This window comes from Nomascus leucogenys, chromosome 15, assembly GCF_006542625.1.
Source record: "Nomascus leucogenys isolate Asia chromosome 15, Asia_NLE_v1, whole genome shotgun sequence".
Taxonomy (NCBI): Eukaryota; Metazoa; Chordata; class Mammalia; order Primates; family Hylobatidae; genus Nomascus; species Nomascus leucogenys.
Window position 1 is genome coordinate 9800637 of NC_044395.1, and position 25427 is coordinate 9826063.

At 47.6% G+C, this 25427-nt stretch overlaps 1 protein-coding gene across 4 annotated transcripts in view; it reads right to left on the bottom strand.

Annotated features, from left to right (window-relative positions):
• The window catches only part of PKNOX2 (PBX/knotted 1 homeobox 2), a 319311-nt gene that overhangs the window by 197296 nt on the left and 96588 nt on the right, over positions 1–25427 (bottom strand). For 3 of the 4 annotated variants that reach the window (XM_030828928.1, XM_030828929.1, XM_030828932.1), the window contains exon 2: positions 1278–1348. The exons of the other annotated variant lie outside the window; for it this stretch is intronic. The gene's annotated coding sequence lies outside the window, so the exon portion shown is untranslated. The remainder of the gene's footprint in view (positions 1–1277; positions 1349–25427) is intronic. 4 annotated transcript variants of the gene reach the window in all.

The following is a 25427-nucleotide window of genomic DNA, read 5'->3' on the forward strand; positions in this document are numbered from 1 at the left end:
CCGCCCCACCTCCTAGGCAGGCTTTCCTGGAACAGGATGGAGGGAGGTACCCTTCCCCTCAACCCCCCAGCCTGGAGATCCGACTGCTCCTGAGCGGGGCTGCAGAGGAGGTGCCCTGGGAGCCCAGGCCCGTCAATCACAGAGGCGACCGGCGCTGAATCGCAGGCCATTAGGCGGGAGGGCCGGCGCCCTGCTCACTCACCGGGCAGCCATCGGCAGGATGTTAGCCGATCGCAGGGCGGCCATTCTTATGATTTATTCAAATACTCATTACAGTCCATCTATTTTTACACAGAGGTGAAGATGTGCGCTGATAACGGTTAATCATTTATAATTCCATGGACTGGTTGGAAGCCAATGTACTATCAAAGTCGCGGCAGCAACAGCTCAGCCTCAGGTAGCCCCATAAGCAGCGTCGGGAAACTATGCCTGCCCAGGGCAACTCAGTCATCCAGGTAACACTTACTAAAGAGCGACTAGGCTGAGGGTGCAGTGGGCAGACTGAGAAGTAGGAATCCCCGACTTTACCCCCCAGGAGCTCACGGCCTTGCTGGAGAGGGCATGGTAATGTGACAGCCAGAGGTGGGGACAGACACAGGGGACACAGGCAGGGGCAGTGTGTGTGAATGCTGGGGAATTTCAGAAGGGGAAGAGATCGCTTCCAGCTGGCATTACCAAGGAAGGCTCCATGGAGCAGGCTGGACTTAGGCCGGGTCCCACAGGTGGGTAGACTTTTGCCAAGTGGGGAGAACCAATATGAGCAAATAAGCCTAAGTAAGAGGTCAAGCTATTACTGAGCTGATGGAAGGGAAGCGGTCAGCAGCATTTCCTTTTTCCTCCCTCATGCCTCCCCAGAAATAACCAGATGTAAAAGCAAGTGCAGGCTATAAACTTGGCCCAGTTTAAGAACTGATGTTGCCACTTCCTCCTCTCGCTGCCTCCCAGGCTTAGCCCACAGGCGATAGTGGCTGGGGTCTGGGTTGGCCTTGCAGACTCAAGAGCTTCCTTCTCCGGCACTCATGACACATGTAACACATCAAGTCCACCTTAATGCACAATCAATATAGTCTAATTAAATAGGATGTCATATTACAGGGCCTCTTTGTCACATTCAGACATAATCTAATTAGAGTTCCACTGTATTTTACATTCTGACTAGCTCTTTGTTGAGTGTTTCTCTTGCACAATGCATGGCTGTTAAAGATCAGGTTCAGGGCTGTTCTTTAACCCCTAACCTTATTGAGTCAGCATGGAAAACGCCAATCAAAGTTACTTACAGTTCACAGCCCCTTTTCTAGTGAGCAGCATGGAGGATAGAAAGCCTCAGAAGTCCTGCTCCAGACTTCACCTGCCAATGAAAGAAAACATCTTTATAGACTGTGTAAGATGCTGCAGAAGTGAAAGCCAGGGTGGGGAAGGGGGTAAACCCAGAGGTGGGTATGGCTCAGGAAAAAGGCCAGGGCTGGCAGCCAGGTGCCCACGGTGCTGAGTGAGAAAGCTTCCTAGCAAGAGACTCCTTGTGCAAAACCATTATTGTTTAGAGACCTAATCAGGGCAGAGCGAGAGGTTCATGACCTCCTCTACCTGCTTGATGCCTCCATTTCATAGGACTTGTATTCCCCTTCCCTATAGGACTACCAGAGGAGAAAAAAGGCTCATGGTTGTCAAGTGCCCTGAGCTGACCAAGGTAATAATCATTTACTGGTGCCTCCTACCTATTGGAAGACCCCATGCAGGAGAACAGAGCAGCAGGGCCCCTGTGAAACTTTGCAATCTAGACAGGGAAGGCTGCAAAAGGCAAGCAAACAACACTGATCCTGTTGTCTACCGCAGGAATATGGAAGTCTTGCTGCAGATGAGAACTTGCAAGTAAAGGTGAAGAGTCCAATTGGGCAGGAAGAAAAATGTGCATAGAGAAGAATGATGGGGCAGGACTGGAAAGATAAAAAAAATCTGCCTGCTTTTAATTCTGTTTCTGGGAAAAAACAATTTTGTAAAAATAAAAACAGTCAACACATATGTATCAGTTGTCTGCTCTGTGATCTACACATGCTGTCCTGTTATACAAGCACTGCCTCCACATTGCTGGGGAAGGGAGATCACCCATATACAAGAACTCCCAATAAGGCCAGACTGTATATGAAGTTGTGCTAAAGTGTGCAGAAGTGATGCCTATTCTCTCTCCACAGAGACACAAAGTCTGCAAGAGTTGTGGCACTCAAGGGAGTTTTCATGAGGAGGTGGAATTTGAATGGGATCTTGGTGGACTGGACAGACAAGAATTGGCTGGTGGGAGGAAGGGAGAGGGCATTCCAAAGAAGGGGGCTATCTGAGCAAGAGCCAAGATGCAGAAGAGCATGGAGGGTCCTGGGATGACGCAGAGACTGGTCTGCCTGAAAGACACTAAAGGAAAGACTAGTGCCAGCTCAGCAAGGTAGGGCCAGAGCATCCAGGGATTTCGGTGTCAGGCAATAGAGGGCAGGCTAGCCTGTGGGATCACGGAGACACTGAAGGTTGTTCAAAAAGGACTTGACATAATGTAAACCCTCACATGTCCCTGCCGTCTTTAGTACTTTCCCTTTAATTAAGACAAGCAAGCCTTTTTGGAAGGTGGAATTTCAGTTAGAAGATTCAGGCATGGGGTGTAGTGAGATGTGCTGAGGAAATCAAATTTTCTCTCTTGTTCATGATGACTTCCTCGAGGCAAAGGCATTTCCTCAGGGGCTGTCTCCTTACACCTGCATGATCAAGGCTCATGGCTCATGGAGGTGCCTCAGAGGCGGAACCAGACCACTGGACTACAAACCATTGAGGAAACGGACCATGTCTTATGCATCTTTATATCCCCAGAACCTAGCAGAGTGCCCAGCCTGTGCTGGGTTCTCAGTAAATATCTGCTGAAATGTTGAATGGTGGACTCTCATCATTCCAACCAAAGTCCACCACCAGCACCTCAGAACCAACCCTTGGCTGGCAATGGGTTCCAACTTGTATTATTCTAAACTACTTACATATTACTACTGAGCATGATATGAACTTGGCACATGAAATCTCTAGATTAAATTACATGGAGCTCTATGCTCTATCCCTGCCCTCTGGGACTGTCTGTCTGAGACACCTGTGACTTGAAAGAAGATATGGCCGACTTTCCAGGTGCACATGATGCAAAGCTGAGAAAAGCAGCTACTGTGCTGGAGGGATAGATTCAAGATTGTTATAAAACTTTTAGCAGGCTGAAAGAACAGGCCAAAAGTTAAAAGTTCATTTTTCCTTTACCGGTTTTTATTTCTTGCCCAATAACATCATGACAACTGCAAATGAAATAATTTTGAAAACAAAGAAAAAATGCCCACAATCTCATTACTCTAAACCATCAAATTAGTATATCCTACATCCACATGCAAACCCACTTTTTTTTCACAGACTCTTGTAGAAAAGATTTGACAGGAATATATATACCAAATCCCACTCTTACATTAAAAAGTATTGCAAAAACAACAAACAAAACAAACAAACAAACAAACAAAAAACAGAATGGGATGACCCAGTTTGGAAAAAAAAAAAAAAGACTTGGACTATTTGATTTAAATCCAAGCTCAAAATGAGCCCAGGGTATGATATTGTTGCCAAACTCACTAAATGTGATCATAGGTTGCAGTAATAGCCATATGGTACCCAGCTGAGGGTTGAATGATCTCCTCCATTCTGAACTTACCAGTTTGTATTAGTTCTATATGTAGTTTCAGCATCATATTTTAGGAACTTTGACAATGATGAATAGAAAAGAGAGGAGAGAGAAGGTGTCTAGTGGTTAAATTGTGGGTTAGAAGTCTAGTGGTTCAAAGGGTAGGCTCTGGAATCACACTGGATAGGTTTCGATTCTGGCTTGACCATGGGCAAGTTACTTAATGCCCCCATGCCTGTTTTTCATCTATAAAATAGGGCTAATGCTAACTCCTCCTCTGAGGGTGGTGGTGAGGATGAATGACTTAATATACTGAAAGGTTCTTAGAACACTGCCTTACACAAAATAAGCACTCGCTGAATGTTAGCTATCTTTGCTGTTGTGGCTGTTTTCAGTATTATTAGGAGGCTATGAGGCAGAAGATATGGTAGAAAAAACTAGACATGTATCTTCCTTGTCCCTTTCTAAAATTATCCACTGGTCCTTGCTCTAGTGACTAAAGCAATACAATCCTTCTCCCACATGGTAGTCCTCCAAATATTTGAAGAAACTATGTGAGACGGGGAGTGTGTTGCTCTAGATGATAGGATTAGGACTAACTTTAGATGTTAGCGGAAGCCAATCTGCAGTTCAACATAAGAAAGAATTCTCTGGCAATGAGAACCATCCAGAAATGAGCGAGGCTTCCTTGGAAGGTAGTGAACTCCCAACACTTAGAGGAGAATCCTGCACTGGGTGAGAAACTGCTCAAAGCATGTTTCCCTGATTTGGGTTTCAGCCATCAGTAAAGTGTTGAACAGCATTCGAAGGCTGATAGTGTTGACAAACTTGTATTTTGATAAAACATTAATAGTGTCTTCTCTCACCATCAATTCATGAAATAATTCATCTCCCCCAAAATAAAGAGTGCAAAAATCTCACAATAAAGGGCCATCTTTTGAGAAACAGAGCATCATTTTCTCTCTCTCTCTCTACACACACACACACACACACACACACACCTGTGTGTGTATGCACATGCAGTCTCTACACACTGTACTTATGTTTCACTCATCAGTATGCACCACTGAAAAAATCTTCCTGGACTGGCACTACCCCATGGTTGCCTGTTGGGGAACCATCCATGTGCCTGATGTTTTAGGGCCTTCCAAAGCCAGCTGTCTGTGATCCTAGCAGGCAAATAATCATGGCAAAGGCTTTCAGCCGTGCAATAATCAACCAGAATTTGAACTCAGGCTTGTCTTATTCATCATGAAAATAAAATAGAATCATAAATGAGATTGGCGATTCACATTTATAGATATGAGGGAATTTATGAAATGGTAAACGAGGAGGGAGTTGAATGGTCATGCTTATTTGGAAAACAGGCGGGGAGAGGGATAGAAGAAAGCTTCCCATAGGAGGTAGCATGATAGAACTTGTCTCTGCATCCTCAAGGATAGCTGTGCAGGCATCTATGACACATACCCAGGTAAAGAGGAAGATGAGCTGGGGGTTTAGCAAAGCCATAGGTCTGACACAGAGAGCACGAGACCGAGCGGTCAGCCAGACATGGGTTCATGCCCTGACTCTGTTATTAACTTACTGTTTGATCTTGGACAAGGAACTTTAATCACTGTATGCCTCAGTTTCCTCATCTGCAAAGTGATAGAGTTAAACTACTAGATCTTTAAAATAAAACTCCATCTGACAATCTCTGAGATTGCCCAAACCAATCCTCCAGGGAGGGCGCTAAGTCTCTTGCAAGCACGGTGTATCACTGAGGTTAAGAGTAAAGATGCTGGAGTCAAACAGTTTCAGGTTTAAGCCAGGGCCCATCATTTACCTAACCTTAGCTTCTATGAACCTCAATTTTCTCATCTTTAAAAGCCTGCTAACAGTAGCACCTTTAAATGAGATGGTTCATGTACCATCTCATTTGTGCAATGCCTAGGACATATTAATAACTTAATTTAAAAATGGCTGCAACAGAATAGGAAAAAGAGAGGCAAATCCAGAAGACTGAGGACTTCTGCATTCATCCTGCCGCCCATGACAAGTTTTCCTATTCTTGCCCAAGCCAGACTTTGGGGATGAGGACCAAATTGTGACAACTCCTTCTTGAACACTAGGAGTCTCTCTGGATGCTCCTGTCCTCTGCGAAGCCCTCCGTAGGCCTATAAGCCAAGCTTCCAGAAGAGAAACAAAACTTTGGTGGAAAAATCTGATCGAGATAGGCCATTCCAGGAGCAAACACCTGATGGACCACTCGTCCCTCCAACAGCTTATCCACAGCTCCCACCATATCTCACTGAGTCCCTGCTCTGTTCCACCCATGCACCCTCATCACCTGATAATGTTTTGCAGTTGCTTACGCTTGTTCCATGAGGTTGTCAGTCAGGCACTGTGACCCCTGACCAGCAGGCTCTAAATGACACAATAGCTGTGTAATTAAATAGATATAATTACCTAGTGCTAACTTGTTGGCTCTGAGACTCTTATGCATCCAGCACTGAGGGTAGTGCACAGACTTCCTCAAAGCCCACTGGGCCTGGATGCTAATTCCACACTAGTCCTCAGCCCCCTGGGCCACAGGCAGTGCTGGGCACCCAGTTGCAAAGGACCTGGAGAGGGTTCCTCTGTGACACTCCTCAGACCCTGCCCAGGCCAAGCCTCGACTCTTGGGCCTGGACCTGTCAGTATAGGTATGCATATGAAGTTATCTTAGGAATGTTGGCACTGGTGGGTTAACCCTAATATTTATCCCATATGGGAGAAAGAACTGGACATACTTATGACCTTTCTACACCAGACAGAAGCAAGCAATTTACCCTCCAAGCCTGGGATGGGAAGACTCACATACACTGGGTGGTGTGGGCTCACAGAGTGGCTTGGTCTCAGCAGAGGTAAACCCTCGAGCATGAGGGTGGGCCTGCTCACAAGCAAGCCTCCCTGGCCCCATGGACATTCTCTGTAGTGCTGAAACACCAAGACCCAAGACTTACTAATTCTCCCTCACAAGCATCGCTGCTCTTCTACCCATCCCATTGTCATTAACCCAACTCTCCTTGTCTCCAGCCTCACCCTGTTTTTGCACATTCACCCTACCAACCCTGCCCTGGGAATCTTCCTAAAACACAATTTTCATCTGTCCATGTCTCCTTTAGTACCCTTCCATGACTCCTTATTGACTGGCAGAGGTTGCCAACTAGCAGCCCCAAGGTTGACTCTTGCCTGTCCAGTGTTTTTATATCTGCCAACATCTAAACCTTGCAAAATTTCACATTGAGAAATCTGGATTCCTAACTTTTCTCCAGAAATTGTATGACCTAAACATGCCAATTCTGCATTTCCACATGTCAATCATTGGATGATGTAGAGTATCGGCCATTTCCTTTTAACTGGGCACATGTCCTCCTGTTTGCCCCATAGAGAGAAGGCAGGTGTTGCCCCAGAAGTCTCCCCCGTCATGGGGCCGGACACCTAGAGGCTGACTCATGCTGCCTGCTGAGCAGTATCAGGTTCAAGGTGATAGTGTGGGGGTGGTGGGGGTGTCACATTATGTTCTCAGCTGTGCCGTACTCAGCTGCAGGCTGGAGGAGGAGGGCCAGGAAATGCCAGCACCGCTCCCACATGGACACACCAAGTGTCCCTCCCTCTCACCTGGGTAACTCCTCCACTCCTAGTTGGGAAAGAGCTGGGGAAAGGTCTTACTGCAGTTTCCCAGGAATGCCAGTGGCCAGAAGGCAGGTGCCGAAGGCTTCCCTTCATTGCGGGCACCTTCCCCACCCCCAACTCTGTAGCAGTTGCACCCCCTCCCTTTATTTCCATCCCATTCCTCCTATCAAAGCCCTAACAGCACATATTTTGTTAATTGTACAAACCTAATGGGGGAATGCATTGGCAAAAAAGGGTAATGACCATCAGACCAGCAATAAAACAAAATTAATGGCCCATAGGAAGAAATCATGTCCACTTAATCCTGGCTCTGAAACTCTAATAGAATAATGGAATACCAACCGAGGGTTTTTTCTCTCTATGCAGATTGCTTACACCATGTTAATCACTTGCAAAGCAGGCCACATACCACTCCGGCTCACATGACCCTCCAGGGAAGGTAGCAGACCAGAAACATTCAGTGCAAGGCTCGTTACTGACATGCACCATGCAGCAACACCTTCCCTCCCTCCCCCAGGTGACTCCGGGACAGCCAGGGTGGGGTGGCATTGAGAGCCATCAGGTGTGGTGGGCCGGAAAGCAAGACACATAAGACCTAGTAATAGCAAACATTTATTGAGTGCTTACTATGTGCCAGACTCTGGGCTTGCTGAGCCCCTTCTATGGACTACATGACTGCCACTCGTTTTCATCCTCCATAGCTGCATGGTGCAATAAGGTAGCCAATGGCCATGTGTGACTTTTAAAATTCAAATTCTTATTAATTAAAATGAAATGAAATGTAAAATTCAGTCCTCCTTCTCACTCACCACATTTCAAGTGCTCAACAGCACATGTAGCTAGTGGCTGTCATACCGGACGGCTCAGACGGAGCACGTTTCTGTCATCGTGGAAGGTTGTGCAGGACTGAGTTGCTCTAGGATGTTGAGGCTATTGTATCGTTTTTGTTTCACTGATTTTTAAGTAAACGAGGGGAGAGGAGAAGTACGCCACCCAAGGTCATGCCATGCCACTGATACACGGCTGAGCTGGGTTCTAACCCTCGTCTAACCCAGCCTTGCTCCAGCCAGGACCAGCAGTGGAGGCAGCAGGGGGCCTCCTGAGCCTTTCAAGTCTGGTAGAAAGTCTCTTCTGTTCTCTGTGGCTCCTCTGGGGCTCTCTGAGAAAGTGCCTTTTGCGGCAGGTGCCACAGACCCAGTGAGGTCAGTAGTTGCTCAAATGGCGTTAATGAAGAAAATGAATATTGACTTAAGGGACAGCAGAAAATAATTAAGACACCTTAAAAACGTGCCTCCACTTTTTACATACTATATACCCAAAGGAAGCAAAAGTGGTGACTAAAGCAGATACTTGTACATTTGTGTTCATAGCAGCTTTATTCACAGCAGCCAAAAGTGGGAGCAACCCAGTATCCATCAACAGATGAGTGGACAGACACAATGTGGCATGCATGCATCTACATCCAATGGAATATGATTCCGCCTTAAGAAGGAAGGAAATTCTCACACATGCTACAACACGGATGAACCTCGACGACACTATTCTAGGTGACATAAGCCAGTCACAAAAAGACAAATACTGTATGGCTCTACCTGTACAAGGTACTGAGAGTGTCAAACTCACAGGGATAGAAAGTAGACTAGTGGTTTCCAGAGGCTGAGGTGGAGGATGAGGGACTGGGGAGTTGTTGCTTACTGAGTATGGAGTTTCAGTTTTGCAAGAGGAAAGGCGTTCTGTGAATGGATGGAAGTGATGGTTGCACAACAGTGCGAATATACTTAATGTCATCAAACACTAAGGCAAATTACTGACATGCACCATCTAGCAACCCCTTCCCTCCCTCCCCCAGGTGACTCCAGGACAGCCAGCACAGGGTGTCATTGAGAGCTATCAGGGGTGCTTAAAAATGTTTAAGATGGCAAATTTTATGTGATGTATGTTTTACCACAATTTAAAAATATGTATATATGCCACCATTAATGTCTCCCAATTTCTATCAAGAATAATAAAAAATAAAGAGCCTGAGATCTTTAGGAGTAGGGGAAGGAGCAGCTCATCAGTCCAAGGAGAGGATAAGGGAGCCAAGGCCTGACAGAGAGTGCAACGAACCCAGAGCCTCCCAGCCCCAGCGGGGAGAAGTCAGGGGAGAGGCTGCCAGGGAGGAGGGACTACGTTCCTGAGGATGGGACGGATGGGCCAGCCTCCGACAGGGAAGGCAACTCCAGAAGGCTGATGCTGGAAAAATGAGCAATGAGTTAGGATTTAGAAAAAAAAAAAAAAAAAGGCCTCGTGAGGGTAGGCAAGGGGGCCACTTAGGAGTGTAGGAGAGTATCTGCGCTCCTAGTTGTACCGTCTAGGAGTACATCCACAGCAATAAAATGATAAGCAAGAAATCTAAAAGAAGAGGGGAATAGGAGGAACAGAAACAGATGAGAGGATTTGGGCACCTAATGTGATGCAGCAGTAATGGTTTGGCGTGTTGGAAGGGTGTAGACAGGACCTAGGAGATGGCCCTTGTCCTCATAGTGTTATGACTCTGTGCACATTGCCCTAACTCTCTGGGCCTCAACTTCCTCATCTATTCAACCCAGTGGCTGTACTAGAGCAAGAAGAACCTTAAAGTGGTAGCAGTCCACAAATCCCTGAAAATTTTATCCAGAATAGTATTTGTGTGTAAGTTTTTCCGGGGAGAGGTTTACAGATTTCACCAAGATTTCAAGGCTGTCCACATCCCCTGAGAGGTTGAAAATCAGTGGAGAAGACACTCACTAGGCTCACATTCAGCCAGAAAGTCCTAAAATTCCAAGAAATCTTGGACCAGACACCAATAAATCTTTGGAGGGGTTAAATAAATCCAGATGTCTATTCCTGCCTTGCCTGCAATGCAGACATATTGTAAAAATGAAATGAAATAATTACATACTTTGAAAAGTTAATATTATGTGTCTTGTGCAAGTAAATATTGCTGTTGTTGGTTCACAGGAAGCAAGAGAAATTCTGCAGCAGGCAGAAAGGAGGAGGCAAGATGCCACACCTCTGCTTTCCTGAACAAAGGCAGTATGATGAAGGGATATGGATGGGCCACACGTTGATCCCTGGGCTTTCCTCATTTGGTTGGAAATGAAGAGGCCTTTAATTCCCCTTGTGGAGAAGGGTCTAGCTCAGAGAAAAAAAGAAATACAGCCTACCCAGGAGGTGCAGCCCAGGGCAGAACACACGCATCTCTTTGTGCTAACAAGTCCTCATTTTGCATCCGACTTTACTTTGGAGGAAATTTTCAACTGTGTGACTGAGAAAAGTGACAGACTGAAGATGCATCAGGGGAAAACAGCACAGGCAGAGGACAGTATTTGGCATCAGAGAGCCAGCCCCAGACTGGAAACACTGCATAATGACTAAGCCAGGGTCGCCAGGCCAGAGGGGACATTGCTACCGTGGGCTGTGCCCTCCAGGAGTAAGCCAGCCCAGAGGCAGTGGGTGGGGGAGCTGGAGTCTGGGGCAGCTCAGTGCAGAAGTCAGTGCTAGAAGTGAGAGGGATGGACCTGGCCAGCCTCTTAGAGATCATCTATCTTGACCTCCTCACTTCACATTTGAAGAAACAGTTCAGAGAGTGGTGGAGACTTATTTAGAGAAGTCCAAGATTGGAAGCCATGCCAGTAATTCCCTTCATTCATTTACAAAATGTTCTAAGCATCAGACCCTTCACTAGGCTGGGAATCGATGATGAACAACAATTCCAGTTCCCTGCCCTCAAGAAGCCCACAGTCTAATGAGGGGACAGACAACCAGTTGACTAGGGAGTTAAGTATGATCCAGCAGCTATATAGGTCCTGCAGGGCGGGTTCTCCCCACCAGGCATTTCAGAACCTTCTATTAACTCCCCTTTGGGGCAGGTACATCCAGACAGGGCCATGTTGGGGTAGGCCACACTTTCTCAGACCAGTGCTGGAGGGAGTAGAAAGAATTTCACTATCAAATCCAAGCCAAGCTAACAGTCATCGGCATCTCAGAAAAGGTGCCATCCAGGCAGCTATCCGAAGGCCATTGGAGGGAGCACCCAGCACCCAGCCCCTGGGGGAGGGAGATGGTCCCCACTCCAGCAGGCCTGCCACAGGCCTCTCCAAAGGGCACCACGGCACTTCGCATTCATTATTCCCTAACTTGCCTCCGGGGGGCGGTCCTGAATATTGTTTCATAAATAACTTAACAGGGCTCCAGCTTGTTTCACTGAGGTTAGGCAGATGTGTACGGTGCTGGCTGATTATGAGGGAGTTTGGCTGTGCTGAATGGTTCTGGGATGCTGATTCTCTGCGGAGGGGTGGCTCAGTGGAGAAGACAGCCACGGCTTGTGTCCCCACCTGGATCTGGGATCACAGCAGGATGCTGAAAGAGCATTTGTTTCCAATTGTTCTTAGCCACTAATTTGGCTCCAGGGTATAACACCAATCTGAGAACAAACGGAGTAGGAAAACTGCCTTTCTGAGGGAGGCCTGATTTCACCATAAACAGGCAAGGGGCGGGAGATTTCCTGAGTTCACAGCATAGGCCTCGGCCTCCCAGGCAGGCAAGGCTGGCAGCTTCGATCTCCAACCCGGAGTCACAGTCACCCTGACCGCACGGCCATCTGCCTGCCTCACCTGCACATGGCTCCTCCGAGGGGCTCAGCAGAGGACAGATTACTCTGATGGCAGGTAGATAAAATGGGATCCCTTGCTAGCAGTAACTACCCTGAACAATCTCTCTCCTGAGCAGCTGACAGTCTCCACCTGGCACCTGCCAGCCACAGAGCTTGCAGGTGGCACTGGCTGGATGGGCTGGCCTGGGAGACTCCCCAGGCACGGAGAGGCCGGGGAAGGCCCTGTTGAGGCAGGACTTGCTGGAAGAGCCCTCTATTGGGCTGCAGGAAGGTCTGCCTGAGACAGTTATCAGTAGAAGACACAAAGACAGCTGTGTTTCTGGCGGACTGAAGAGCTAGCAGCGTCCAGGGGCAAAGGGGAAAAGCTGTGTGAGCAAGGCTGCAGCAGCCGCTGCCTTCTCAAGACTCATGTGCAAGATCGCCAGTAACAAGAGGCCCTTCTTGTTGCAAAATTGCCTTCTTGTGTCTTAAAATAACTGAATCAGCGAACTTTCAGTGTGACCCTCTTGAAAGCCAACTAGGAGATACCATGCCTTTACCAACCCTTGTGGCCTTCACTTACAGCCTCCCAGCGGCAATGTCATCATTTCTAAGCCAAAAATGCCTTCCTCACTAGCATATGATTTAGCTATTCAATAGCTTCATAGATCCAACATGGTATAAAAATACTGGAGGAAAGAGGACGGTTTTTTTTTTTTTTAATCTTCTGGAAGTCAAAGTACATGCCACGAAATCTTTGCATTAAAGTTTATGAATCTTGTTCAAAAGGAAAACTCTCAGGCCCTTACTGACGGCTTCGTTACTCTGGTTTTACACATATTTCTAACAGACTAAGTTACCGGGTACCTTGAGCCTCAGCTGATAAGAAGTATTAAAAGAGAGCCGGGCGTGGTGGCTCACGCCTATAATCCCAACACTTTGGGAGGCCAAGGCAGGTGAATCACTTGAGTCCAAGAGTTTGACACTAGCCTGGCCAACATGGCAAAACTCATCTTTACTAAAAATAGAAAAAGTTAGCTGGGTGTGGTGGCGGGTGCCTGTAATCCCAGCTGCTCAGGATGCTGAGGCAGGAGAATCACTTAAACCAGGGAGGTGGAGGTTGCAGTGAGCCAAGATTCCGCCATTGCATTCCAGCTTAGATGAGAGAGTGAGACTCTGTCTCAAAAAAAAAAAAAAAAAAAAAGGACTAAAAGAGGAAGAGTGTGGGCTTCCCCAGAAGGTAAACTGAGGCATGGAGGGTTGGCCAAGGAGAGAGCTAAAGGGCAAGTCAATGTGTCATTAAATGAGGCTCAATCATGTTCTGGATAATTTACTCAAGAAGACAGGGAGGATGTCCGCTTGTAATATTTACAATATCCTCAGAGTACTTGAAGACGCAAACCGTTAGCCATCTAGAAAATCCCAGATGAGAATCCTTCATGGTTCCAGGCTGCCGGGCTCTTCCTGTAGGTTGTCTGGTGTGTTCAGATACTGCTTGCATTCACTCCTAACTAGGCTCATTCATTCACTCAACATTCATGGACTCCTCCAGTTGCTGGGTCACCCCAACAATGCAGAAAGCAAGATGAAAGCAGAGACACCCTTTGATGCAACACACACACACACACACACACACACACACACACACACCAGGAGCACCTATTACACATTAGGTGCTTGACAGATGCACATTGTACAGATGTTAGAAAAGGCATCTGGAAAAAGCAGAGGCAAGCCAATCAGACTGTTCTTTAACCCAGTGCCTAGGTACTTAGGTGAGAATTTTTGTGAGAAGGGGCTATAATCATTCAGGGTTCAACTAAAAATATCACATTATGAAAACATCAAACTGCTCCACCAAGAAAAACAAAAAGACAACATAGCCTCAACCCTGAAAAAAATGTGGAGAAGATCCCCCCCGCCAGTGCACCTCAGAAAAAGGTTGAAGGAAAGGCATCTGTGTCAGCCCCAGAAAAAAATCCCAACTGGAAGAGAGCAAGGAGTGTGGCTCAGGATAAGGAAGGACCCATCACCATGGCCCCAAGCCAGTTGTCACCCCTCTTTGGGCTCAGCTTCCTCATTCAGATGAGGAACAGTTTGGGGCCATCAGTGTCTGAAGTGCTTCTGGCTTCCAGGTCAACAGGTTCCCAGCTTTGTTCAAGGGCTGATTCTCCTTGCCCCCTGATTTATTTTCACTGCAGCTTTGAAAGGCATGATTCTCATCAACAGTTCCTCTCCAGGCACCAGCCAATCACCCAAAAATACGCATTTGATTTCTTCCTGTGTTAGGGCTCTGCCTCAGGTACCCGACCAGGTGACAGCAAGTGATTCTTCTTCCCCTCCCCAGCCGGGCAGGCAGTGGGCTGTAGGTCATGGCACTACTATCATTTTGGGGACAGGAAGTTTTTATGAGACTCACAGTGGGTGGTCGGGGAGGAGGAGGGATTTCAACAATCTACCTTGAAGAATGCAGGCTAATAATTTATATGTGCATTTTAAAAAAAACCTACTGAAACAAATTGCATACAAATTGTGTGACAGTCGAAGGAAATGTGCCAATGTTGCTCAGTGAAGCGTAATAAATATATGCAGCCCATAATAACAAGTTACTTAAACTCAGGGCACTATATGATTTATTAATTGTCTTCTAATCCTTTCCAGCTACAACTAAAACCAAGAGTGTGGCTGTATCTCACATACTGACTTACACGTCTCCAACACTAAACAGTGTGGCTGCCATTAGCTCTCAGGTCCATTTTTCATTCTGGCCCCCAACTCTGCAGACAGGCCTGGAGCAGGGTGGGCTGCTTCGCGGACTGCTGTTCTCACCAAAGGAGGCAGATGTGCCCCAAACACACTGCACTTATCACATGGATGCCACACACTTCATGCTCATTTTGCCTAGAGGTCCCCTCACCTGGCTTCCCTTTCCCATCCACCTCTCCCACTGTCACCAGTACCAAGGTGCCGCTGGGTGGACACTAACCCCAGTAGAACATAGTCCACTGTCTCCTGGGATGCCCCAGTGCCAGGCTCACAGCCCCAGAGTCCACTCCAGCAGCAGTTGCAGAGCCAATTAGATGGTGAGAATTTTTGGTTTTCTTTTTTTAGACAGAGTCTCATTCTGTCACCCAGGCTGGAGAGCAGTGGCGCGATCTTGGCTCACTGCAACCTCCACCTCCCAGGTTCAAGCAATTCTCCTGCCTCTGCCTCCCAAGTAGCTGAGATTACAGGTACCCGCCACTACATCCAGCTAATTTTTTGTATTTCTAGTACAGTCGGGGTTTCACCATGTTGGCCAGGCTGTGATTCACCCGCCTCAGCCTCTCAAAGTGCTGGGATTAGAATTAGAACAGAAATGGGAGCAGAACACAAAGTCCTGCCCTTTCTCTGGGACGCACTGACCCAGCGGCGAATGTAGGATTTCGCTGTTGTGTCTACCGGTTGGGCCTCCGCCCTGTCCCTAATGCTACAGATGCTGGCCTTTGAAACTTTGGAGGAATGTCCCCTCTGCTTTTGTAGTCAGAAATACTGCTTCGGTGTATGGATGGATGGATGGGGAAATAGAACAAGGTCGGATCCTAGGCAAGGTGTGATGGGAGAATTGCAGAGACTGGGTTCAAGAGGTGAAATGATTCCCCAGGGCCGATTGACCCAGTGACCTGCCATTGTTTCCTTTTCCCCCAACATGCTTCTCTCCGGCCTTCCCATCTCACAATGGTGCCACCTTCCACCAGGTACCCAGGTCTGGAGCCATCTCCGATGCTGCCTCTGCCTTCTCTGTCAATCCCACACCCAACCTGTGGGGATTCCACGCCTAAAAAAGACTTCTCAAATCTATCCCTTCTGTCTCCACTGCCACTGTATAATTTGGAGCCCAGGGCTTGGAAATCAGCCGCTCTTGGCAGAACGCAGCCCCAGACATTTTGTGGGATTTGCACAGTGTTTTGTGTTGTGTTTTGTTTTGCTTTTAAAAAGGTAATACGGAACATGGCTCAAAAATCAAAAAGTGTAAGAAGGTAAACACTGCAATATTTCCCTCCCATTCCTGTCTCCCACCTGTCCAAGCAACTACAAATATAGATTCTTGTTTTTCCCTTTTTATACACACTTTTTTTTGAAATTTGGTGGGTTTTTTTTTTCCTTTTTACACATATTTTGGAGATCTTTATCAGTACAAAGAAAACTTTCTCATTTCTCTTTTTAAATGAATAGTATTCCATTGTCAGGAAATTCCATCATTTAATAAATTGGTCTTCAACTGATGGATATTTGGGTTCTTTCCAATCTTTTGCTATCACAAATAATGTTACAAAGAAGGTACTTAGACATATGTCATTTCCTGTAGGTACAAGAATGTCTTTAGGATCATTCCCCAACATGAAATTGTTGGGTCAAAGGCATATGATTTCTCATTTTGATGATATTCAAAATGGCCCTTCAAAGGGGTTGTGCGGATTTACACCGTAAGACAGTCTGTTTCCCCAGGGCCTTGCCAATAGAATGTGATATCAATTTTTTTGGCTTTTTGCCCATTTAAAAGATAAATGAATAATGGTATTCCAGGACAGTTTTAATTTGCATTTCTCTTACCATGTGCAAGTTTGATCATGCTCTCATACATTAAAAGCTATTTGTATTTTCTTTTCTGTGAATAGTCTGTTCATATTCTTTGCCCATTATTTTTTCTATTGGGTTGTGTTTTTGTTGTTGTTAATTTTTAGGAGCTCTTCATATATTAGGGAGAATAGCCCTGTGATATGAGTTGTAAAAATTTTTCCGCAGGTTGTCATTTTCTCTTAGCTTTGCTTACAATTCTTTTTCTTTTTTTTTTTTTTTTTTTGAGATAGAGTTTCGTTCTTGTTACTCAGGCTGGAATGCAGTGGTGTGATCTTGGCTCACTGCAACCTCTGCCTCCCAGGTTCAAGAGATTCTCCTGCCTTAGCCTACAAAGTAGCTGGGATTACAGGTGTGCGCCACCACCTCCAGCTAACTTTTTTTGTATTATTAGTAAGTAAAGACAGGGTTTCACCATGTTAGCCAGGCTGCTCTGGAACTCCTAACCTCAGGTGATCTGCCTGCCTTGGCCTCCCTAAGTGCTGGGATTACAGGCAAGAGCCTCCATGCCTGGGCTACTTATAATTTTTGATAGTAGTTTAAAAATTTTTAGTTTGAATGCCAACAGGTTGAGACCCAACACCCTCCCACTGGCTGCAGCCCCCACTGCTCCCTATAATTTTGCAGTTGACATGCTTTACCCTTTTTGATTGCCAGCCTGAACATGGGTGTGCTGCCTGGAACTGCCACTACCATCTTGTGACCCAGAGGAAGGCCAGTTGGAAAACAGAGCTAACATCCAGAGGATGACAAAGAACCTGGGTGCTTGTGGATGTCATGGAGCCCCTGAATTTCTCCAACCCTAGAGCAGTCCTGGTACTGAACTTCATAACACATAAGAAACTAAATGCCTCACTCTTTAAGCTTTTTGGGGTTGGATTTGCTGCTACTTACAGTCTAAGGCTTTCTAACTGATACACATCTTGACTGCTCTTCTTACAAAGGTCTGGTCCCCTCTAATCCATGCGCACTGCTGCTCAGGCCAACATTCTAAAATATAAACCTGACAGTGCCACTCCCCATCTAAATACATGCACTAGCTCCCCATCTCCTGCAAGATACCATCCAAGTGCCTTAGCTCTCACCCTGTCCCTGCCTACACCTCCCAGCCTTGCTCACACTTCCGTGCTTTTGCTCAGCCTGTCCCTCCTGCCCTGAGTGCCCTTTTCTTCTTTCTGCTGTCTAATTCCCACGACAGTCTATTCTGGCACCACCTCCTACCAGCAAATTTTGGAACAAGTTCCTGTCCCCGCCCTGTCACTGCCATGCAGCACCCAGAGTCTTCTCTATGGCTGCACAAACCCCAGTGTCCATGCATGTTTTTACATGGCCGAGCCTCCATCCCACTCACTTCCCCATGAGTTCCTTGAAGGCAGGGACAAGGTCTTATTCACTTCTGCATCCCCAGTACCTAGCTCGGGGGCCAGCGTGAGGTGGTATTCATGGCATTTGCAAACCTGAATGGAGCTCCCCCCTTTCATCCTGTTTGTTCCCACAGATGCCCCCTCAGGCCTTCTGCATCCAGCTCCTCAGAACCAAGGCCTTCCCACCCAAGTCCACGATACTTTAAAGAGCAGCTAGAAGAAAGGCCCTATCCAAATCTGCCTGCTCTAAGAGGAGAAACAGATGACCTGTTGAATCACCAGATCAAACAGGGCCGTCTGTCTTTGCATGGGCTCATGCCAGGGTCCCCAGTGCTACAGCAAATCATGTAGTGCAACAGAAAGTTGAGGTTAGGAGCTGGGTTCCTAGCCACTTACTAGCTCATGAATTCAGACAAATTACTTAACCCCTCTTCAGTTCGGTTTCCTTATTTGTGATGGAGGAATCACGAGGCCGTTGCGAAGATGAAACGAGTGTAATTATCTCACGTAGAAATTGCTCAGTAAATGATAGCTGTAATATTCCCCCTCCTAGGCTCAAAACCACCCCCTAGGTAAATGAGGAAAAGTCCATGCAAAGTAGACCCCAAACACTTCCCTAGGGTGGGTCTCTTTTCCAGCTCAAACAGCAGTATGGGGACCACACAGCAGAAATATATTCATGGGGCAATCACGCAGAGGAGAGAGCCGATGTGCACTGACACTTTCCTGTGTGCCCGCCTGCGCTAGGTGGCTTCTACCTGTTTCCGTGCACATTCCCCACAACAACTCTGCAAGGAAGTATTTGTAGCTGGCCTTGCAGTGAGGCTTAGAGGAGTTAACAACTGCCTAGTGTGAATGTCCATGGCCATGATCCTGGTTACGTAGAAGCGTGAAGATCTGAACCCAGCCCCGCTGGGCTCCCGCCTGAGTTCTTTTCCTTGTCTCGTGTTGCCTGCAAACTACATGGAGTGAGAGCTGGTCTGGCAAATCTAGGACTTGTGATCCCTGCTGATTAAGCCTAATAAGGTGTCCAGAGAGGAGTGTGGAAGGAGAGAGATCCAGGAGTGGGAAAGGAGGGGGATGGAAGAGTGGAGAGAGAAGCTCCTAGAAAAGGCTTCTCCCATATCACCAGCATGCTGTTGTCTGGAGGGTCATGTGTTCACATGCCTGTGTGTGTGACTCCATGGGTGGGTGTTCATGCATGTGTGTGAGTGTGACTCTGTATGACTGGGTGTGACTTTGTGTGTGTGTGAGAGAGACTGCGTGTGTGTGTGTGTGTGTGTGTGTTTTGAGGGGATGGGGAGTCTTTCACAGCCTGGCCTCCTGCCTACTTTCACGCACATCCTGGCCACACCGAGCCTGAACATGCCCCAAGTGAACTCCACGTGTGGTCAACAGTGGGAGTCTTCACCTATTAATATGCCTTTAACAAGGCCCCCTGTTGCAGGCTGTTCAGGCCAGCCACGTGACCTCAGTGGTATCAGCTCTGTTACTAGCCCCTGACTGACCTGGCTAGACTGCTGAAGGGACAGTGGAGGGGAGGAGGGAAGAGGGAGGGAGGAAGCACCTTCGGAAATGCAGTGGGCTTCCCTGGACAGGCCTTCCCAAATCCAGAGCGCTGGGGCAGAGAGAACTCTGAGAAAGGCACCTCTGCCCGGGTGTCTCTCAGTTTTCACAGATGTCCAGAGCACAGGGGAAAACAAACACCCCTTCTCATAGGAGCAACCCTTTTGAAGAAGAGAGAAAGGGGTGGGAAGGGAACAAGTGGAGAAGGGGCAGGCTGGGTTCTCAGCCTCGCTTCCTCCCCAGGCAGGTTTCTCAGGCCCCCTCAGCACCTGCAGGGACTCACCCCCCTACCAGGACTGCCCTGAGTTTATCTGTCCTCTTCCTGCTGGGTGGAGGCAAGAGCAACTTACCCCATCTGGCACTGTCTATGGGAAGGAAAACGGGGCTCAGAGAGGGGCCCAGGGGCACACCGTGGCCTGTCAGGAGCAGACAGACTCGAAACCACAACTCGGACCCCTCCCTGCATCAGTCCTCTGGCTACTCATGGCTCTGAAGTCCTCTGAGCCCTGGTAGACAACAGTTGTAGCTAAGGATTTTCTCCTTGAGCAGGACAAAAAGAGACAATCTCATGGGACCTGACCCAACGTGAAAAATAGGTATCGTTGTTTAATGTAAAAACATCTCCGCAGCTGGGGTAAGCCTCATTTTCTGCATTCTTTAAAGCTTTTGAGGACCTAGTGTTCTGAAATCAATCTAGAGAAGCAATGAAGTTGGGCAATTCAAGTCAGCAGCAAGCATGGACTGCAAGGCCCTTCTTTAACCATTCCCTGGCTTCTCTGATGTTGGCAAAACCAGATGCAGAGAATAAATGACTGAGTGCTGTAAGTGACTACCTAGCCCTCAAGAAGAGGTAATCATCCAGTCCTCCTGGGGCCTTTGATGTCTTCAAAGACCCTTTCACTTCCAGCCTCTGCTTTTCACTTATGAGGGTAATGGGAAATAGTTTAGTTAGTTAGTTAGTTAGTTAATTTTGAGACAGAGTCTTGCTCTGTTGCCCAGGTTAGAGTGCAATGGCACGATCTTGGCTCACTGCAACCTCTGCCTCCCACGTTCAAGTGATTCTCCTGCCTCAGCTTCCCGAGTAGCTGGGATTACTGGTGCATGCCACTACACCTGGCGAATTTTTGTATTTTTAGTAGAGCCGGGGTTTCGCCGTGTTGGTCAGGCTGGTCTTGAACTCCTGACCTCAGGTGATCCGCCCGCTTCAGCCTCCCAAAATGCTGGGATTACAGGCATGAGCCACCGCCCCCAGCATGGAAATAGCAGTTTTTATCCTGGGCCTGCTCCTGCTTTTCTAGCTGAATGACCTTGGGCAAGTTATGCTCATTTTACAGGCGAAAAAAGTAAGGCATGAAGGGATCTCAGGTTGGCCTGGGTCATGGAACTGTAACACACACAGTGCTGATTCTCCTAACTCACAGTCCTGAGCCCTCTTCATGGCCCCCGGCCTTTCTTTCAGCCATTCTAGCCTTTTTTTTTTTTTTTTTTTTTTTTTTTTAATTATACTTTAGGGTTTTAGGGTACATGTGCACAATGTGCAGGTTTGTTACATATGTATCCATGTGCCATGTTGATTTCCTGCACCCATTAACTTGTCATTTAGCATTAGGTGTATCTCCTAATGCTGTCCCTCCCCCCTCCCCCAACCCCACAACAGTCCCCGGCGTGTGATGTTCCCCTTCCTGTGTCCATGAGTTCTCATTGTTCAATTCCCACCTATGAGAGAGAACATGCGGTGTTTGGTTTTTTGTCCTTGCGATAGTTTACTGAGAATGATGTTTTCCAGTTTCATCCATGTCCCTACAAAGGACACGAACTCATCATTTTTTATGGCTGCATAGTATTCCATGGTGTATATGTGCCACATTTTCTTAATCCAGTCTATCGTTGTTGGACATTTGGGTTGGTTCCAACTCTTTGCTATTGTGAATAGTGCCGCAATAAACATACGTGTGCATGTGTCTTTATAGCAGCATGATTTATAGTCCTTTGGGTATATACCCAGTAATGGGATGGCTGGGTCAAATGGTATTTCTAGTTCGAGATCCCTGAGGAATCGCCACATCCAGGAGCTGGTTTTTTGAAAAGATCAACAAAATTGATGGACTGCTAGCAAGACTAATAAAGAAGAAAAGAGAGAAGAATCAAATAGATGCAATAAAAAACGAAAAAGGGGATATCACCACCGATCCCACAGAAATACAATCTACCATCAGAGAATACTACAAACACCTCTATGCAAATAAACTAGAAAATCTAGAAGAAATGGATAAATTCCTCGACAAATACACCCTCCCAAGACTAAACCAGGAAGAAGTTGAATCTCTGAATAGACCAATAACAGGTTCTGAAATTGTGGCAATAATCAATAGCTTACCAACCAAAAAGAGTCCAGCCTTGATTAGAAAACCAGTGATGACTGCGCTAACTCCCAAGCCCCGTCTTCCCGGTGGGGGAAGAACAGCCTTCTTGCAGCAAGCTGATATTTGGACAATCCGAGAGCCTCCCAACTGCTCCGGAAGACACCGCCTTCCCCTCCCAGGACCCAGCAACGCTGCCAAAACAAGAGGAGAAAGCTTCCAACAAAAGTTTGTTTTCATGGAGATTTTATGTCCTTCGCAGAGGCTCTCCCACCACAGATTTCTCTTTGTTGGAGCTTGCATTCAGAAGTCACCAGATACACAGCCCCTGACCCCGCAGGCCCTCGGGGGATCTCATGCCTTTATCTCTCCTCCCAGGCACACAGGCTGCCTGCTTCCCCACTCGAAAAGCCCTTTGAGCCACTATGGATAGAGAGGGGTTCTCGGAGTGGACAGAAGCCTTGGAGGGGCTGAGCTGTCCACATCAAGGTGGGGAGGGGAGGGAAGAGAGAGAAAAAGAGGAGGGTGGAGAGGGAAGGACTCTGTGTCTAAGGGTTGGCAAGGAGATGGAGAGGCTGCACCCCATCCCCTCCACCCCTCAGGCAGGGGCTGTGTTGCCCGATTGATGGTGCAGATGCTAACTAGGGGGTGCTGACAGCAGGACGCAGACCTCAGAGGCTGGCCCCAGGGTATCGCTCAGCTTGCACCTAGGCAGGGCCAGCCCAGGCAAAACTCAGAAGGGGATAAGATTTGTCTTAGGTGGAGGAGCCTTTCCTTTTTTCCCTTTTCAGGATCAGCATCCTCCCAGGTACGTAATTTAGACCTCTTACTCTGGCTGTCACTCTTAGCCAGGAAGAAAAGGGGCTGAGAGCACGAATCCATGCTCCAGAGCAACCCCTCCTGAGCAGGGCATTCAAAAGAGGCAGACAGAAAGGGAGTAAGAGGGAGAGCAAGAGCAAATCAGAAGAGGAAATGCTAGCTCTGAGGAACAAACTGGGAATGGTGGAATTTCAGGTTCAAGGGTAGGTGGGGCTGGGAGGTGGCCGCTCATGGAGCCCACTTGGATGACAGCCTAGCTCTCTTCCAAGCCACCCTCCAAGAGGCGGGTCCTGACATGGGATGGCACAGCGTGGACATTGGGGCCAGGCAGAACTGGGTTTGATTCCCCATGAACTGGGTTTGATTCCCCTTGTGATCTTGGACAAGTGACATAACCTCTTTGGGTCCCATTCCTGTCATTTGCCCACATTGAGATAACATCTCCAGGTTTTGTGAGGAAGTGAGATAGCCGAGCCAAAAGGCCAAGCCAGGCACCTGGCATGCAGTAGGTGCTGGAAACCGCTCCCTGGCCCTCCTTCTGCGAGAACTGAGGTCGGGGTGGCACAGGCAGTCCTTGTCTTTACTTTCCACACACGTGGTTTGGGGCTTTTTTCCTCTGTGCGCACCATCTCACTCCCCTCCCAGAATTGCGGTAGAATTTGAAATACTCACATTTTAAGTGTTTTTTTAACTTTTGGGCCAGGCACAGTGGCTCACGCCTGTAATCCCAGCACTTTGGGAGGCCGTGGCGGGCAGATCACTTGAGCCCAAGAGTTCAAGACCAGCCTGGGCAACATAGGGAGGCCTTGTCTCTATAAAAATTACAAAAATTAGCTGGGCGTGGTGGCATGTGCCTGTAGTCCCAGCTACTCAGGAGGCTGAGGTGGGAGGATCACTTGATCCTAGGGGGCAGAGGCTTCAGTGAGCCCTGATTGTGCACTGTACTCCAGCCTGGGTGACAGAGTGAGAGATCCTGTCTCAAATAACAACAAAATATTTTGTCCTGAGGAGACAATGAGCACTGACAGTTTACAAAGCATTTTTCAAAACCAGCATCTTATTTGTTCCTCAAATGGTCTTATTCCCATTTAACAGATGAGGGAAGTGAGAGTCAGGGATCCAAAGCCATGCCATAGGTAAACAGCAAAGGTAAGATGAGAGCCAAGGCTTGTCTAATGTCTGATGCAGACACGAGCTCCACACTCTCTGCAAAGGGAAGGGAGAGGTGACAGATGTGAAGAAAGTTGGGGCTTAGACACAAAGGGATGCCACAAAGGATGACAGCATTTTGAAGATGGGGGAGAATAAAATTTTAGAGCCTGGATTTAAAAGACAGGGGGCTGAAGGCATCTCAGGGGAGTGCCTGTGGGCCAAGGAGGCCGAGAGAGAGGACAACGTCATACAATTTCAGTAGTGAGGCTAGGAGTTCAGGGAAAATTGTCCTATTTCATCTCTGACCCAAAGATCTGGGGAAGAGAGCCCTGGGCCAGATGGTGGTGCAAGAGGCTACATATGGGGTAGACACGGAATCTGTTGAAGTCTTACTTCCCAGGTTGACCTGGGCCAAGTCAAAGTGAGTTCTGAGCCTAGACCCTTAATTGCCATCTACCTACAAGATCTCCACCAAACAAATAAACAAAGGATGTGGGAGCAACTAGGGAAGGCCGTTGGTCCTAACTGTAGAACCAGCCAAGAGGACCTCCAGCTTGGGGGCTGGCTCTATGGATCATGGATCCTGCCGCCTCTCCACAGGAACCACAAAAAGCCCAGCTGTGAAGTTCCTTTTCCCTCTCCTCTCTTCCCTCCCTGTTCAGTGTAGTCCCCTGGCAACACTGAGCTCTGACAGGCTCTTTAAGAATCCCCTCCTGGAATCGCTTGAACCCGGGAGGCGGAGGTTGCAGTGAGCCATGATCGAGCCACTGCACTCCACCCTGGGAGACAGAGCAAGACTCTGTCTAAAAAAAAAAAAAAAAAAAAAAAGAATCCCCTCGTATTCTCCTGTCCAGTGGTGACCTGTCAGGGCCACATCAGGTACAATGTCAGGTACAACCACACCTGGGTGGGAAGGAGAGGACCAGAAGGATTAGTCCTGGAGGACACTCCTGCCTGGAGATTTCCAGGATCTCAAATCTACCATTACCAGCTCCAGAAAGAATGCTCCCCTCTACCTCGTTCAGCACACATAAGACTGGTTACATGTTTCTAGACTGATCTCCTGCTTAACCAGCTGCAAAGGAACGCTTTCAAAGGGAAGATGAGGAATCCCTCCTGGGTCCAGAGAAGCTGTGAGTCTATATTGTGAAGCAATTTCAGACAGTCTCCTCTTGCTTTCAAATGTACTTAATCAACATGAAAAGGATTGCAAGGGCTGGAGCTCTTACAGGTAGAACTAACGGAGAAGAATAATGCTCATAAATCATTTAGCATACAATCCAAACAGAGGTGTATTTTTTTTCTTAAAGGAAAAGGCAATGCCAAAGAAATAGAGCCATATAGGAAACCAAATACATCGTGACTTGTCCCCACATGTAGTGTGTCTCCAAGTAGGGCAGGGCAGCCTGTTTACATCATTGTCATCTGCAATCTGACCCTCAATACTGATTCTCCAGCTTGGTTTCCTCCCCGATTCCCAAAGCTCAGATCAGCAGAGGAGTCAGCACCAAGGAAGGACAACTGATAAAAACAGCTGCATTCCCACCTCCCCCTGTAGCCCAAAGCAGGCACCAGCTCTCTCCTGAGCAGCC